The sequence below is a fragment of the Amborella trichopoda genome, chromosome 1, assembly GCF_054954075.1.
Source record: "Amborella trichopoda isolate Santa Cruz 75 chromosome 1, AtrichopodaSantaCruz75HAP2 v2.0, whole genome shotgun sequence".
Lineage (NCBI taxonomy): Eukaryota > Viridiplantae > Streptophyta > Magnoliopsida > Amborellales > Amborellaceae > Amborella > Amborella trichopoda.
This window is the reverse complement of record NC_142336.1, coordinates 2,145,538-2,163,854: the sequence shown is the minus strand read 5'-3', so window position 1 is coordinate 2,163,854 and position 18,317 is coordinate 2,145,538. Positions and strand designations below refer to the sequence as shown.

The window sequence follows — 18,317 nt, the reverse complement described above, 5'->3', positions numbered from 1 at the left end:
TGAGTTCTAGGTTCTGAATCTGGATCTTCCCCAACCTTATCAAGATATTCTCCAAGGTAGACAAAATGTTCTAGGTAGAGAGCTAGTCTACTAACTCGGTTACTTCGTCTTGGTTCAGGTAAGGGTCCACTTTCTTTTGGGAGTTAAAAAACAAGTTGGGTTGGTTTAGAAGTTTCAGGTTCAAGGTCTCAAACTACATCCTTGTTTTTGGCCTCCTCATAAACATGTTTTCTACTCGCCCTTGCTTCAAGGAACTCTTCCTCACATAAGTGAGCATCGAGGCTTTCTAGAACCATACCAGTTTCAAGATTGTAGAATCGATACCCATTACCATGATCTGGGTAACCAATGAAATGGATTTGACAGTTTTGGGTTGCAATTTGGTTCTAATTTGATGTAGGATAAGGATATGGACTGAGCAACCCCAAACTTTTAAGTGTTCAAAGGAGGGAGTAAGTGGAGCAGCTTTTGTGGGAGTCTGGTTAAGGATGTAACATGTTGTTAATACGGCTTCTCCCCAAAACTCCAATGAGAGATTTGCATACCACATCATACTCCTTGCCATTTCCACTAAGGTCATATTCTTTCTCTCAACTACACCATTTTATTTAGGAGTATAAGGCAAGGTGTACTGATGGATGATCACATTTTCAATGCACATTTTTTTAAAAAGATCAGATGAATATTCTTCCCTTCTATCGGTTCTAAGGACTTTAATTTTCAGGTTTGTTTGATTTTGTACTTGGGCTTTATATTCTTTGAATATTTTTAACGCTTCTGATTTTGCATGAATAAGGTACACATAGCTATATAGCGAGTGGTCATCTATAAATGAGATAAAATATCTTTTTCCACTTTTGGTGGTCACATTCATAGGTCCACATATGTCACTATGAATGATTTTCAATACGTTAGTAGCTCTTTTTTCCCTCGTGGTATTTTTTCTTATTAGTTTTCCTTGCACACAAGACTCACACACTTTCGATAAATCTCCCTTATAATTATGAAGAATCGTGTCCCTTTTTAATCTTTCCATTCGTTTGATATTAATGTGTCCTAACCTCATATGTTATAGGGTAGCATCTAATTCATTAGGGGACGAGACATAGGCAACGTTCTCTTTTATTTCAATGGTAAATAGCCCGTCTACGAGTCGTCCAATCATGATCACATATTTTCCCTTCTTGACCATTACTTTCTCCCCAATGAAAGTGGTTATGAATCCAGCCTGGGACATCTTAAGAACCGAAACCAAAGACTTCCTCATATCATGAGCATAAAGTGCTTATTTCAAGATCAAGATGCTCCCACTCTTTAGTTTCAGCTCAAAATCTCCAACTCCAAGTACATCAGTTTTCTGATTTCCTCCCATATAAATATGTTGTTGTTCTAGCCCCATGAGAGTGAAAAAACGGTAACCTTCCTTGGTATTTGTGACATGAGTCATAGCCCTCAAGTAAAGACACCAAGAAGTTTCCTTGGGGTCTGCTTGCATGGACTCGAAAACCACACATACCAATTTCTTATTAGTTCCACCAGATTTGTTGGATCGACAATTATTGGCTATGTGGCCCATCTTCTTACAAATAAAACAAGTTCGAGTCTCTCTCTTTGCTTCCTTATTTCCAAAATCTCTTCTTTTGAAATATATTTTCTTCTCAAAAGTATTTCTTCCCTTTCCTTTTTTGAATTTAAAAGATGGTTGAGATTTTAACATATGCACAGCATCCCTTGGGGTGCCTTTATTCTTCAGATTTGATGGTCATGATGAGTTCCTTCAATTTTGGTGCCTTTCTTCTAGCAGAGATGGAAGATATGAATGTCTCCCATGAATTAAGAAGAGAATTCATTAAAAGAATCACTTGCATAGATTCATTGGGCTTCATGCCCGTATCTTCCAAATCTCTTACTAGCACACGAAACACGTGCACATGATCTGTAAACTTGGTACCTTCTACCATTTTTAAATCATTGTACCTTCTCATAGCCATAGTTTGCTTCATGAAAGAGGGTTCAATATACTCTCTTTCAAGTTTATCAAAAATCTCACTTGCAGTATAGATTGACTCGTACTCAGAAGCATACGAGTCAGTCATGGCACATAAAAGAATGTGCTTGCATCTCAAGTTTCTCCTCTTCTAGTTGGCGTACTCATCTTTGATTATTTGAGATGAGTCGTCAGTTGGATGATGAGGTTTGTCTTCAAAGAGTATTTCATGCAAGTTTTCTTCATAGGGCACAAATTTGATTTTTCTTTTCCATAAAGCAAAGTTGGTCCCATCAAACCTCTCGATTTTCAGGATTTCAGAGATGAAAGTATGAGCAACCATTATTTTATATTCCCAAAAAAAAAAAAAAAAGACTCCTAATGGCAATCAAGTAAAACTAGCTCTAATACCAATGAAAGAAAGACCTATGTAATCTTATATTGGGGAAATACAATTTCTTTTTTTTTAAATAATAATGGCCTCTTATAATTTTAGCAACAAGATCACTCACAAGTGGTCTTATTACAAAGAATAGAAATTCCAAAAATAAATAACATATCAATAATACAAATCTCAACTACTTGATTTCATTCATAAAACCTAATACTGTGCTTGAGAATATAAAATAAAAGATCAAACAATTAAAAGAAAAGATGTCGAAGATTACCTCAGCCAGGCTTTTTACACCCCACACCGAGTCACCACATCCAATGGTACGGGATCAGCGGTCCAGCTTCAGTCTCGAACCGAGAAAGCTAATCTCGACCAAACTAGGTAACCACCCTTAAATCTCTACAAAATTCTAACTCTAAAATAATTAGGATCAAACCCTAATTTTTTCCCAACCTTAAGATTAGATCATGAGAGAGAGAGAGAGACTCTTTATGTTGGGGCGTGCCCCCTAGGGTCCATTTTAGGGTAGAGAGAGAAAATAAGCGAGTAGAGAGAGAGGGGCGTGGCCCCTAGGGAAGATAGAGAGAGTTAGTGGGAGAGAGAGGTGTGTAGAGATGGGGGTAGAGAACCCCTATTTATAGTGAAATTTAAGTTTAGGTTTCCCATAGTTTGCCTCTTTTTTAAGACTGAATATGAACCGTTGATCGAGGTAACTTGTAGAGTGAGAGATCTGAGTCATCCATTCCATAGACGGGCCATCAACATTATAGAAGGTGCACGAACCATTATCCCCCTTTCCTTAAACCAATTTCCCATCAATATATTTAAATAAATTAAATCCATTAATGATACAGCGCATGCCATAAATTGCATATTGCATCTCATATTTTCCATAAGAATATTTCAATAATATCAAGTCAAGATATTTCTTCAATAATTAAGATAAGATATGGTCAATATTTCCTAATCAATATTTGACCACATACTACAAGATGTAGTTACCATATTTAACAAACTTGAAGACAAAGCAACAAGATAAGGTATCCAAGGGTGGGGCGTGCCACCCATGTATGGCATGTGGGGCCCCACTAAATACCCACATGGGGGGCCCTTGTGCACTATAGGCCCCCGTGTATTTTTTTAAATAAATATTTTTAAATTTAAACAAAATGAATTTTAAAACACTATAACTTTGTAAATTAATAATTTCCTTTTTATAAGTCGAAAAATAAGAAATAAAATATCAAATGACTTACAAAAATTCAAATAATAAATCAAAAATAATTTAATAATAAAATCAACACAAATAAATTAATATGATGAGAAGTGGATCCATATGGTTCAGGAATTCAATCAACGATGACGGGGTACTCCACCTTCAACTGTAGACTACAGACCACACTTGCTTAATCGAACCAACCCAGTGTTTTTCATTACCCACAGTGTAAGCAGGGGCTCATTAACGGGTCACCAAAGTCTGGTCGATGAGCCAAGGAGTTCCAATCCCAGTCTGTGGATTACAGTTCCTCCCCTAGAGAGAAGTCAATATCACTACGACCTGATGCGACCACAACTCTATGGTGCATAGCGGTATCTCTCGCACATGCATGTGCTTCACCAAAGGTCGATATCTAGCTTTCCCAAATGATCTATCTATATGCATGCCATGTGATGGAACAAGGATGAGGTTTTGACCTCCGTCTCTGTAGGCCTACCATCACACACAAGGGTCACACAGCCCCTCGGCTTACTCATCTAGGCATAAGCTCTGACATCATAAAGGGCTAACCCAAAAACCCCTCTCAGTTTATTTTTTCTGCCCAGGTACCTTGGGTTTTCCAACCGACTGGCCTAGATCTTCAAGCATAGTCATTTATCCACAAATATCATTTGCTTAGTATGGCCTTCAAGGGACCACACTCCCCTTGAGTTTATGTTCCACTATAGTAAATGCTTTTCATTACTCACTCATAAGGCTTTTAAATGCCACATAAACCCAACAACATTGACTGTCACAATGCTCTGAAGTAGTGACAAGTTCAATTTGATCTCCATCTTTCAACCACTCCGACTGATACAAAATGTATTCATCCTCATTCACTCAAAAACGTCTATTAGCCTTCTATAGAATTCCCTACCTTTCCTCTTAAATAACAACTCAAGATGTCTCACGCTACAGCAACTGATATCACAGATATAAATAGTGAAGTACACTAGCACTTCTCAAATATGAAAGTCCACTTTCGAAAGTCTCGACATTGTGAACGACAGAGTCAGATACGTGAGCAAATTTGGAGCATCTAGACTTCGATGCAAAGTGTATGACAAACTCCGACACATGAACCAATCCGGAACCTTGCTCCCCGAAACATGAAGGTACTCTGGAGTTGCAAGGATTTCCTGCACAGTGTGAGCGTGTGTAACAAAGAAAAGAAAAATGAATTTAGCAATCAAAGAGAGGTAACTCAAAAACCAAGTAGGAGTTTTCTTGCGAAAGAAGAAACTTACTTTGAACTGACTTTCATCTCCAAAAGCCTATGAGAGTTGAACCAATTCAAGTACAATAATCTTAAAGATTGCAGCCCATATGGACTTTGTACCTCAGTCAACCTCTTACAGTATCGGAGATCCAAATTTTCAAGTTGCGAAAGGTGAGAGAGGTTGGGTACCGTTTGCAACGATATGTAGTTGGAAGCCTCAAGTGTTTTCAATGTGGTGGGGAGATAGTGGACAGCAAACTACTTCTCACAGTATGAAACATTCAAGTATTTTAGTTCAGAAAGGTGAGATAGTTGGGGCATCATTTGCAAACTTTTGCATTGAGAAGCATTTAGATATTTCAAATTGCTGGAGAGCTCAGGAATAGCTACCAGCTGCTCATAGTATGAAACATTCAAATATTTTAGTTCAGAAAAGTGAGATAGTTTGGGAATCAAACTTTTGCATGTAGAAGCATTTAGATGTTTCAAACTGCTAGAGAGCTCTGGGATAGCTACCAGCAGCTCACAGCATGAAACATCCAAGGTTTCTAGTTTAGAAAGGTGAGATAATCTCGACATCATTCGCAAACTTTTGCATGCAAAAGCATGCAGATCTTTCAATTTGCTGGGGAGCTCCGGAATAGCTACCAGCTACTCACAATATGAAACATTCAAGTTTTCTAGTTCAGAAAGGTGAGATAGTTTGGGCATCATTTACAAACTTCCACATCTATAAGTATTTAGATGTTTCAAGCTGTTGGGGAGCTCAGGGATAGCTACCAGCTGAAGACAGTATATGACCTTCAACTTTCTTAGTTTAGAAAGGTGAGATAGTTTGGGCATCATTTGCAAACTTTTGTTTCCAAAAGCATTTAAATGTTTCTAGTTGCTGGGGACCTCAGGTATAGCTACCAGCTGCTCACATGATGTAACTTTAAACTTTTCTAGTTGAGAAAGGTGAGATAGTTTGGGCATCATTTGCAAACTTTTGTATCCATAAGCATTTAGATATTTCAAACTGCTATGGAGCTCAGGAAGAGCTACTAGCTGCTCACATTTTGCAAGAGACAATACTTGTAGTTGAGAAAGGTAAGATAGTTTGGGTATCACTTGTAGACTTTTGCAACTATCAGCAAGTAGAAGTTTCAAGCTGCTGGGGAGCTCAGCGATAGCTACCAGCTGCTCACAGGATGTAACCTTCAACTTTTCTAGTTGAAAAAGGTGAGATAGTTTGGGCATCGTTTGCAAAATTTTGCATCTAGAAGCATATAGATATTTCAAACTGCTGGGAAGCTCTGGGATAGCTACCAGTTGCTCACATATTGTAATATTCAACTTTTCTAATTGAATGAAATCATTGCTTATATATATATATATATATATATATATATGAAAATTCTTCCTAACTCATGTAGACGAAAATGAACAGTGATTTCGTCTACCTTCATCACCATCCAAAGTTCTTTGCACGGTCATAATTGTTCCGTAGTGTTTCAGTTTTCATTTCTTTTCTATAAATCGAAATAACCTAAAATCTGGAGAGTGTGTACATCTTAGTGAAGTGCACCTAATAAAAATATAAAAATAATAATTCAAAGAAAATAAATTGACCTAAATAAGTTTTGGGGGTATTTTGATTAATTTTTCATGTAAAATATTCTTTTGATATTTTTTGTAGATTCACCTATTTTTTTTGAACACACGCTCCAAATTTCAAGTCATTCTAATTTTTAGAAGAAAAAAAAAATGAAACACTACCGGACAATCGTGACCATGCGATGAACTTTGGATGGTGATGAGGGTAAGTGAAACCACTGTTCATTTTCACCTATAGGGATTTTGTAGTATCTTCCATATATATATATATATATATATATATATATATATATATATATATATAAGCAATGATTTCATTCAACGGTTGCATAGTAATATGATGTAACAACCTTAAAAAACCATGGTATAGCCATTTGTTTGATCCAAATTTTGAAATAGACACTCTTTTCATTCTAATGAACAATCACAAAAAATGAAGTATTGAAAACACAACCTACAAAGTATTTTTTTAACCCAATTAACATAGATCGTTCATTTTGGTGAGAAGCTTAGATATAGGTCTTAGTAGGATTTTTTCATTTTCAATTTTTTTGGATGGTTTTATTATTATCAGATAAACAATGCTAAAAGAGAAAAATTAGATTTTGAGTTTATAAAGGTCAAGATCTTGAAATTCACCAAACAAGTGGTCAAGATTCGTTTTTAAGGGGACTCGATTTGACCATATCTAAGGTTCAAATTGAACTTAGTTTTTTGGGGATTGATTTTTGAGATGAAGAGAGTGTGTGTGCAAAATTTTGGGTCATACAAATACCACAAACATGGGTTTTTAAAAGTGTCGTTGTATTATACTATAATACAACCGTTACATTAGATCATATATATATATATATATATATATATATATATATATATATATATATATATATATAAAGGAAAACACTACGCAATGCCAATAGGTGAAAATGAACAGTGATTTCGTCTACTTACATCACCATCTAAAGTTCATCACGCGGTCGCGATTGTCCAGTAGTGTACCGGATGAGTCCACTTAATACCTACCGGCGTCCCAGATAGGTCCACTTTTACCTCATCGGCGAACCGGATGAGTCTACTTGCATACTTAAATTATTTCTAAATCTCTTTAAACATTCGAAAGCAGCAATATCATCTACTCAACATATCACTGAAATCATTAATATGAATTTCACTTAAACCATTAATAACAGTCACTCTCTATAACATTTCTAAAATAACTAATCAAATATTTTTCAAGATAATGAGGTCACGTCCGCATAAAATTTATCGCACCTAAAATTCATGATAATAAGCAGAAATAATTATTTCATTTCATTTTTAAAAAGAATTGATTATTTTTCGAGACAATGGGGTCACTTACACACAAAACTTATAAAATAAAGATCCTAGACGGAAATATCACTATTTATCAAAAATAGACTATTTTTCAGAAAGACCATGTCACTTACTCACAAATATTTGAGAGGGAGCTTCGGATAAAAATTCGGCTCGAGAGAGGAGTTCACTGTGTTTCGACTAGAGAAAAAATCTCAAAATTTTTCTAAGGTAGGAGTCTTCACCTCTCTGAATTTAAATTCTACTAACATATTATTTTATTCTTTTATTACGTCACAGGTGTGAGCGTTAGTTTACGCTTTAAATACCTCAAGCTTTTATTACGTTACAGGTGTGAGCGTTAGTTTACGCTTTAAACACCTAAAGCCCACGTCCTTTAGTGGACGTGGCAAGAGCAAGGAAACACAAAGCTTTTAAACGAAAAGCTTTGAAAAGTAGCGATGGTCCCTAAACACCATCATGTTCAAACGAATCATCATGTATTAAAAGTTTATTTTCTTTTTTCTTTTTTTTTTCTTTTTTTGAAAGTTTAGGATTGTTACAGAAAGGCACCAATGCATTGATCTATTTTTTTATTGACTTCTGTCATCTCTCTCTCTAAATAAAGAAAGGCACCACTGCCCTTATCCCTATCTTTATTTTCTCCTATTATCTCTCTCTCTAAATAAAGAAAGGCACTAGTGCATTTATCCATTTCTTTATCAGACTCTTATTATCTTTCTTTAAATTAAAAAAAAGGCACTAGTGCATTTATCCCTCTCTTTATTGACTCCTACTCTATCTCTATCTAAATAAAAAAATGTCCATCTCGTCCCACTAAAAGCCCGGCCTAGCCAATATCGGTTTGTTTTTTTTATATGGTAATATTCACTTTTCATTTTTTTTTATCTTAAAACTCTTCATAATTTTATGCTTTAAAAATCAAGGGACAAAAATAATACATAAATAAGGAAGAAAAAAAATGGGCCTATCTAAATTAAGAAAGGCACTAGTGCACTTATCCCTTTCTCTTTTGACTCCTATTATCTTTCTATCTAAACATAAAAAGCACCAATGCACTTATCTCTTTCTTTATTGACTCTTATTATATCTCTCTCTAAATAAAAAAAATACGAGTGCACTTATCCATTTCTTTATTGACTCATATTAGCTCTCTCTCTAAATAAAGAAAGGCACAAATGCACTTATCACTTTTTTGAATTGAATTCTATTATCTTTGTCTAAATAAAAAATGTCCATCTCGACCCAATAAAACCCGCCCCGGCCTATTTTACTTTTTTTTAAAATAAAATCTATACTCTTCAAAATTTTGTTGTTTTGAAATTTAAGGGACGAGAATAATACATAAACATGAAAGAAAATTTTAGAAAAAACGGCCCAATCTAAATAGAGAAAGGCAATAATGCAATTATCCATTTATTTATCGAATCCTAATATCTCTCTCTAACTAAAGAAAGGTGACTCCTATTATATCTCTAAATAAAGAAAGGCCCAACCTAAATAGAGAGTCGGTAATGCACTTATCCCTTTCTTTATGAATTCCTATTCTCTCTCTCTCTAAATAAAGAAAGGTGACTCCTATTATCTCTCTAAATAAAGAATGGCACTGGTGCACGTATCATTTTCTTTATTGACTCGTAGTATCTCTCTCTAAAGAAAGTCCCAATAAAGCCCGGCCCGGCCCATTTAACCTTTTTTAAAAATAAAATTTAAAGGTTTCTCTTAAATCATCCAATTTAAGTTTTAAATACATGCTTAGCCTTCATAGATTATTTTACCGCATTCACATTTAATTTTCTACCGAGTCAAGTTTATGGCCACAAAAAAAAATCATTAATACCATCTTATAATTTTATTCAAAATAGGGCATGACTAAAGAATGGTTATTAAAGCTTTAACAAAATACTTCCTTTTTGGCAGATATGGAGACTTTATCAAGAGATCATCATCACATCCAACACATCATATTATAGATATTTATTGGGAGTATGGTCACTAAGACCGAGTTCCATTAAAACACTTCCTTCATGCTTACATAGTTGAATGAGCCACACCCATCTCTCGTGTCTCATCCTTAGGGCTCAAATTCCCTGATCAAATCTCATCTCCATGTGTATTACTACCTTAAGTAGTTCTTATTTAAGCACAAAGAGGCACTGAAACATAGGGTACTCATAAATCGACTCTTTCAAATTTGTTAGCACCTATCACCTAATGTCCAAACACTCCATACATATTCATAAAACAATTAGCTAAAATGTAACCAAAGCATATTAAACACAAAATAAAAAGTTATTGAATCATATTTCCCTATATGACCTTACCATGTAATGTGTGATAGATTTCATACCTCAAAATCATATAGTGTGGTACCTGAGCTTTCTTGATTCATTATTTTATTTGTTTGACAAGCTTTTGTGATCTTGGAAGGGCACTCAACTGATAGAGAATATATTAGTCATCGGTTTCACATTTCATGAAGTGTCCATCCTTTCGGCACTTGAATTCTTCATGTCTCGCACCATGAAGAAATAATCTTCTTCATCCCATTATTTCAAATATCACAACTTCGATTCTTTTATTGATCTTTAGCGTTTTTATGCTACCACCAAGTCTTTTTATATATCCATTCATTTCGAAGAAATCAAGATGATTTTATAGGTATGGTATTTCTTCTTCTTTATGCTATTCCAAAATTGAATACTCTTCATATAGAGTGTCATATCTTGTCAACTCTGTATTACCTCTCTCTGAAGTTTTTATTATAATAAACCATACTCATAGCATACTATAAAACTTTTTAAAGGAACCTTAAAAAGGTCTTCATTATGAGGAATCCAAAGATGTGCCTTAACATGCCACTTCTTTTAATTTATTACAGAATCAAATATGAGCATCCCATGATAAAAATATGATATATCTAAATGCATAAAGAGTTTATCTCCGAATCCTTTTGAGTATTGAAATAGATTAAAAAATATAAAATAGTGCTCAATTCCATCTTTAAATCTTACCATTTAGTGAGTCTTCATTTTAGTGACATTTACGTCACGATGTAATTTTCTCAACATAAAATTAGTTTGACCACCTCTCACTAAAAAATTTGTTTCTATCAATCCTCAAAGAATTTATTCCTGAAATATTTTATGTTGAAAGTTAGACTCAAAAGCAAATAATAAAATCATGGTGTGGATATCAAATAATACTTTTCTTCAGAGAAATAAATAAGTGAATTCATATCACAAAATAAATCATACTAGAATTCTAGGCTAAATACTATCTAGTACACTTGTTTTTTCTCTCTAGCATCGTGGAGTTTCCCTTTCATCTAATTTTGTTTGAAAGTAGATACATAATGGTAACACATATATTTCCACAAGCCTCATATCACTCTGTTACGTTGTCTTGATAAATATAGCTATTCATGTCTTAATGAAGAATACACCACATTGTAGAAGATTCAAGATGATATCTCTTCAATCCAAAATTTTTATTCCTCTTTTCCGGCAGATATTTCTCTCTCAGATAAATTTTATTAGAAAATAAACTCTTAATGGAAGTTAAAAAACTAGGTGTGGGCCATAAAACATTCTGTTAAGATTGTGAATAAAATCATGACTTCCAAATCATTAAAATAGTTTTTGTTGTAAAAACCAGCACTTACGCATCCTTCAATAAATAAACCATATCTTTCAAACCATAAGAAATTTCTCGATGAGACTATTTTTGTTTGAAATTAGACTCAAGTTTATGAGTTACAGTCAAATTTCAGCAAGAATTAAATAATATGATTGGTGGGAAAAATCACGGAATTCAATGGACAGATCTTGGATTTTGTAGGGTCAGAACTGACACCCTTCATTGATTAATCCATAACTCTCAATTCCCTTAGGATGTCCGACTGAAAGTTTGCAGGTAACCGTGGGTGTATTACGTAACCACAAAGGTCATTAGCTTTCTTATATCTCACTCTCAAGCTTGATCTAGACTCAATATAAAGAAAAGATAGCTAATGATATCAAGTATCAATAGCTCTGATACCAATAAAAGAAAAACTAATGTGATCTTGCCTGGGAATATATACTTTTTATTTTTCTTCTTTACACCCATTTTTTTTCTTTTTCTTTTCTTTTCTTTTGGCAAATATTACTTACAAGTCTTATTATAATACCTCTTACTCCAAAGAAAATAAAACTAACAAATCCAAGATCTTTAAAAACCTTGATGTCGTTAAACCAATTTTCTTTAAACAAAGAAAATATCCGCAATTCTTATGCTTGGAAAAATAAAGATAATATAATGAAATATGGTAAGAAACAAAAGAGAGTGTCGGAGACTACCTCAATCGGGCTTAGTACACCCCACACCAAGTCTTCTCCTTCCGATGGTGCTTGATATCTATGAGCGACCTCTTGATTTTCCTACATATGGCAAAACCCTCTCAATGACATATGGATATCGATCAAAACTAACTACATAAGGCCTCAATGTCTTAGTCTTGCTCAAGACCTTTTGACTTCATCTTTTGAGAGATGAGAGATAAATCAAAGAGAGAGGTAGAGATCTACTAGCAAGGGGCTACCCAAAAATCAAACCACTACAAGCTAACCTTAGCTTGGGCATGCCATCTGAGAGATAAATGACTTGGATGTGCCCTTTAGAAAAAAAACTTGGAAGAGATAGATGATAAAACTCGGTGCATGCCTTCCCTATGGTAATCCAAAGAGTACCTCCCCTTTGGTAATCCAAAGAGAGAAGTAAATTTAAATTTGGGAAGGGAGAGAGAAAGAATTATTAGAGAGAGAGCAAAGAATAAGTATGTAATGTTATGACGGGGGAGACCTCCTTTTATAGATTGTCTATGCCTTGGGGTTTGTTTCAATTCGTAGGGTTAAATTTTGACTGTCGATCTAATGAGACTTGTTGAGAGAGAGATTTGAGTCATCCATCTCTTTGATCCACCATCAAGATTCAAAAAGATTAGCTAGAACCTTATCGTCTATTTCCTAGATCTATTCCCATTAAATATTTAAATAAAGAAAGTAGATATCTTATTTTCTATTTTAGTATATCCAGTCTTTATTAATTGGATCAAGCAATCTTGAATCAAAGATTTACTAAATATTCCAAATATTCAACTTTATCATGTAAGTTGGTTATCCCCATAAGATTGTCCAACAATGATAAATATTCTTCCCAAGAAGAATACGTGAATGGGTGGGGCATGCCACCCTTGCCCATGTGTGGGCCCCACCTAATCCACATGTTTTTAAATTTTTGCACCCCATATTTTATGGAGATCCCATATATTTTAAAAAATTATTTTATTTCATATTTAAAATTTTGAATCTTATATTTTATTTAAAACATTGAAAAATTAATTTTTTTTAATTAATAAATCCAAATGACGAAATTAAAATATAAAAGATTCACAAAAATTCAAATAAACATTCTAAAAATTATATATTATAAAATTAATTAAAACTAATTAATTTTGATAGGAATTGGATCCATTAGATCTAGGTATTACATATACATGGGAGCATTCCACCTTCAATTGCGAATCACGATTCGCCTAGCTTTCTCAAACTGACCCAGTAATTCCCATGACGCACAGTTCACTGTAGGGGCTCATGATTAGACCACCAAGTCAGTCAATAGACTAGGGGACGTAATCCCAATTTATGGATTTCAACTTCTCCCATAGAAAGAAAAAATCATGGTCCTCGAGACCATGATGTAACCATGACTCTTTGGTGCTTAGGAGTAATCTCTCGTACATATACACGCTTCACCCTCATTGGTGAATCTTAAAATGGCTATCTATGTACATGACGTGTGATGATATAATAATAAGGTTTTAGCCATGTCTCTAAAGGCTATTCATCACATGCAAGGGCCACATAGTGCCTTGGCTCTCATCTGGGCATACTCCGACCTCATCAAGGGCTAACCCACTAAACCCTTCTTGGTAGATCCTTATGCTCAGGTACCTTGGGTTTTTCCAAACTTGACTGGCCTAGCACGTCGAGCCTAGTCCGAGTATCAACAAATCGCATTTGCCTAGTATGGTCCATAAGATGACCACACTCTCACTGAGTTTATGTTTCACTATATAAAATTCTCATATAAGCTCTCATATGGCCTTTAAATGCTACATAAACCTTTGGAGGTCTTACATTATCTCTTTCTTATATTCTCATCCCCCCAATTACAATCTCTCGCTCAAGTATATTTCACTTATTCTCTCTTATTACAGTAATCATGGCTTTTACTATCAATCTTTTTACAAAGGATTTATGGAGGCAGCGCCTCTTTTCTCTTTGATTCCTGGATCCCATTCCGAATGTGGTCGTAGTCCATCTTTTATGTCGCACCGCGAATCATAGACCTGTTATCGCAGAAGATCATCGCAGACCCTCATCGCATAGGGTTGTATCTTCAATGGCTTAAAGCAGTTCTTCAATTAAGATGCTCCCTTCTGTACCCATACAATTATCTCCACGCATCCAAGTTCCATGGGTGAACTGCAGTATGTCGTTTTATCTGCCCTATCAAGCACAAGCTGGTGCCCCTACTGAAATATTGAGCTTATCTGGATCTTTTTATAACAGGATACCTGTATAACTGAATATCCAAGCAGCTAAAAATAATCGTAGGATTGTTAATAGCTCACACTCAAACGTAATACGTAAGAAATATTATCTCAGCATTCTCATGCCTATGTCATGAGATAGTTTCGTAAAACCATTTTTCGAACCACAAAGGTTCAACCACACTAGTCCCTTGGTTATAAACCCATACAAACCAAGTTGTCTAATCCATACCGTACATGTCAAGGAGACCTAGCAAGATGATATTCTTACAATATTTCATATGGTTCAAGGTCTTAGGTAATCGAGGATTTTAAATAACTAGAAACATGGGTCAAAGCATATGGGTATTTAAAAACCAGTGTATGACAATTTTTTTCCCACTGTTATAAATACCTTCAAGACATAATGTTTATCTTTTTAAAAAAAACTATTGACTTAGTAAACATATAGACATTCACAAGTAATAGTTAGACAATAGTATGACGGTGAATAGGATGAAATATCTCACATCGAACATGTAGAATACCTTTCATATGTATAAAACCCTCTTCACTAACACTCTCATGTGCACGCTTGGAAAAGGGCTAGTGTTCTTGGGGGCTTGAGAAGGACAAGATAGCGTCACGTGGCCAAGCAAGACATGTTGGCATGGAGGACAAAGGGGCTTGTGTTCTTAGGGGTAGGAAAAAGGGGCTTGTATTCTTGGGGACTCGAGGAACGTGGCCCAAGCAAAAGACAAGATAGGGGTACGTGGCCCAGCAAGCAAAGGCTCGAAAGCAAGAAGCAAGATAGGGCCACACGGCCCAATAAGCGTAGGTTCGAAAGCAAGAAGCAAGGGCGCTAACGCCCATCCGTTTTCTTGCAAGAAGCAAGGGCGTTAACGCGCATCCATTTTCTTGCTTGCACTCATTGGCTTGTTTTTTTTTCCCTATCATTTTCTTCGTTTCTTCGAAGAAGCAAGGGTGCTAACGTACATCTATTTTCTTAATTGCATTCATTGGTTTGTTTTCTTTTTCCCGTAGTTTTCTTCGTTAATTCAACAATAGCTTTTTATAAAAGCAAAACCCTCATCAACTTGTGCTTAGACATTGCTACCACTGGCAAAGCCCGTTTCTGCCTTGTCACTGCCTGAATAGCTGACTTTATTTATTAAACAATCGCTTTTTATATAATCAAACCCACCCTCTTCAACTTGTGCTTTGACATTGCTACCATTGGCAAAGTTCGTTGCTTGCCTTGCCACTGCCTGAACAGCTGAGTTCTTGTAAGCTTGCTGCTTGCCTTTCCACTACCGGAACAGTTGACTTCTTGTAGGACAAAGAAGCCCTTGTTGGCACGTTTATGGCTGGAAAAATATAGTGTGATAGTTGGATCTCGCTTTATGCCTAGATCCATAACGGTCTAACCAAGTGGTAAAACAAATGAAAAGGGTTTCCTTGAGTTTTTACGTACGAACCAAACACGCTTACGTTTAGCTGTATGTTTCATATAAAAACAATTCTATGATGCAAGTTTTCAGCTGGACCAAACGTGCCCTAAAAATAAGTGCAACTTTAAGGAATGAAATCTGTGTAATGTATGTTTCCTATAAAAAGAGTTTTATGATGCACTTTTTCACATGAACCAAACGAGCCGTAAAAATAAGTGCAATTTTAAGGAATTAAATGTCAAATCCTAAAAGGGTTCTGCATTCACAAATTGAATTGAATATGGTGGTCATTTTAGAAAAAAAATAACCCTCAAGCTCTATAAATATGCACCCTACCTTAGAGTTAACAAATGGAAAAAGTGAAGAGCTGGTGTTTGAGGGTACATCCAAGATGAAGCTGCTCTCTGCAATAGTTTTTCTTGTCCTCCTCATTGCTGCAGGTAATGTTGAATCTCTCTCTCTCTCTCTCTCTCTCTCTCTCTCTCTCTCTCTCTCTCTCTCTCTCTCTCTCTCTCTCTCTCTCTCTCTCTCTCTCTCTCTCTCTCTCTCTCTCTCTCTCTCTCTCTCTCTCTCTCTCTCTCTCTCTCTCTCTCTCTCTCTCTCTCTCTCTCTCTCTCTCTCTCGTTGTGTTAATAAGAGAATTACTTCCTGATTTTTGTCCTCTTGGACCTAAGTCTCTTTAGTTATCTGACCTTTGGTCTTTGTGAATTAAAAGATTTTATTCCTGTCTTAATTTATATCTTGGTATATAAATGAAAATTATTTTCTATATATTTCATTCACACTCTTTCTCTTTAGACCGGCGATCCTAAATTGATTTGACGTTTTAGATCGTGATCCATCCATCTCTCTCTCTAAATAGGATCTCATAAGTTTTTTAATCGTGATCTAATATGACTGCTAGAGTTTCCTTTTACATCAATGATTCTCTCTCTTGCTCTCTTCAGTTTTTAAGCGTAGTGTTTAACAAACTGCCCATCTGGTTAGGAAATCAAACAATGTAATGGGGCTGTCCTAGTTTCTTATCTAGATCAGTTGAACTGCTGGTCCTATCCAATTTAATTTTTTTTTAATGCTTTTTATTATTTCTGTAATAAAATTACAAAAAATAATTTTTTGGTCTTCACCGAAGCGATTAGGAGTATTGCCTAGTAACTGGACGATTCATCTTACCAATCTGGGTTTGAAAAACTGCTTTCAAATATTGAGACAAAATATCAAAAAATTAAATTGTAGAGCCTCCCTTCTTTCACTTTCAAAAGTGCTTGCACTTTCTTAACACAAATGTTATAGCTGAGCTGCCAAAATATCTTATTATTTATCAAGCATGCTTCTTTAAGCCAGAGCATACTGCACAACAACTCCCTCGGGCAAAAAATACTTTGGAAAGATTGTTTTTGTCCAAAATTTTGGGATCCGTCTAGGTACAAATGATTATTTTCCAAAAAAAAAGAAGACATTTAGATGTTTGAGATCCTGATCTTGCCTTCTAAAAATTAGAACATTCTTGTTCAATCTTGGTTTGAGGGCTATTAAGTTGGCTATTAAGTTCTAAATTTTTCATGCTCAAAATTTAGGGCCCAAAAAGTGTGGCTAACATTGAGTTTTACCAACTTTTTTTACCTTCTGTTTCATGGTCGTGTACACCTTTGTATATTTCATCAAATGCTTCATTAATGTTTTTGTGCAAATAAAATCAAGCAGGATGCAAGTAATATAGGTATGCATTTGACTGAAAAAATTCCAAAATTTGCATGAGTCTTCCTATGCCTATGAAATTTTCATTGATATTTGATCTATTTTGATGGGCACAGATCAAGTACCAATAATTGCAGATGCAAAGGAATGCAGCATTTCCCTACCCGATGCCTCTCGCCCTTGTGAACAACCTGACTGCATAGATACTTGTGTGAGGATTTATGGGCAAAGGGCAAGTGCTCTGTGCATTCCTCGTGCCTGTCAATGCTTTTACCCTTGCTAAAGCGCTTCTTTTTCTCTCTGTCTATCTCTAAACTAATGCCCAGCTTAATTGTCCAAGGTCCTTATCATTTCAATTTTTCTTTGTAAGGGTTTGGTAGCCGAATTTAAATAAATGCGTACATAAGGTGCACTTATTTTCCTGTGACTTGTTTACCTCAGCTCTTTTTTCTTTGGAAATATATACAATGAAACTGTTTATATACAATGAAGTCACAATCATTATTAACTGTTAGATTTGAAATCTAGTGGTTGAGGCTGTGTTATTGTTTGGGTACAAAGTCCAAAATAAATACTTTCATCAATTAGATTTCACATCCAATAGCCACAAATGATTGTGACCTCCTTTTATGAGAAAAAAAAACAAGGGAAAAGTTTTTATAAGGTTGCAACCTTAAAATGCAACTCAAAAATCTATCGGAAAGGTTGTTTTAATTTTAAAAAATCCTCTATTTGATCATCTCGACATCAAGATGTATCAATATTAAAAAAAATGTTTTTGAGCATCAGAAATAGTGATCTA

The 18,317-nt window shown here is 35.1% G+C and overlaps 1 long non-coding RNA gene across 1 annotated transcript; it reads left to right on the top strand.

The window, feature by feature from the left end:
• Positions 1-16,166: 16,166 nt before the first annotated feature.
• On the top strand, positions 16,167-17,935 carry LOC148783471 (uncharacterized). Its single transcript, XR_016044448.1, has 2 exons — positions 16,167-16,257; positions 17,632-17,935. It is a non-coding gene; the product is annotated as an uncharacterized LOC148783471 (long non-coding RNA).
• The last annotated feature ends 382 nt before the right edge of the window (positions 17,936-18,317 follow it).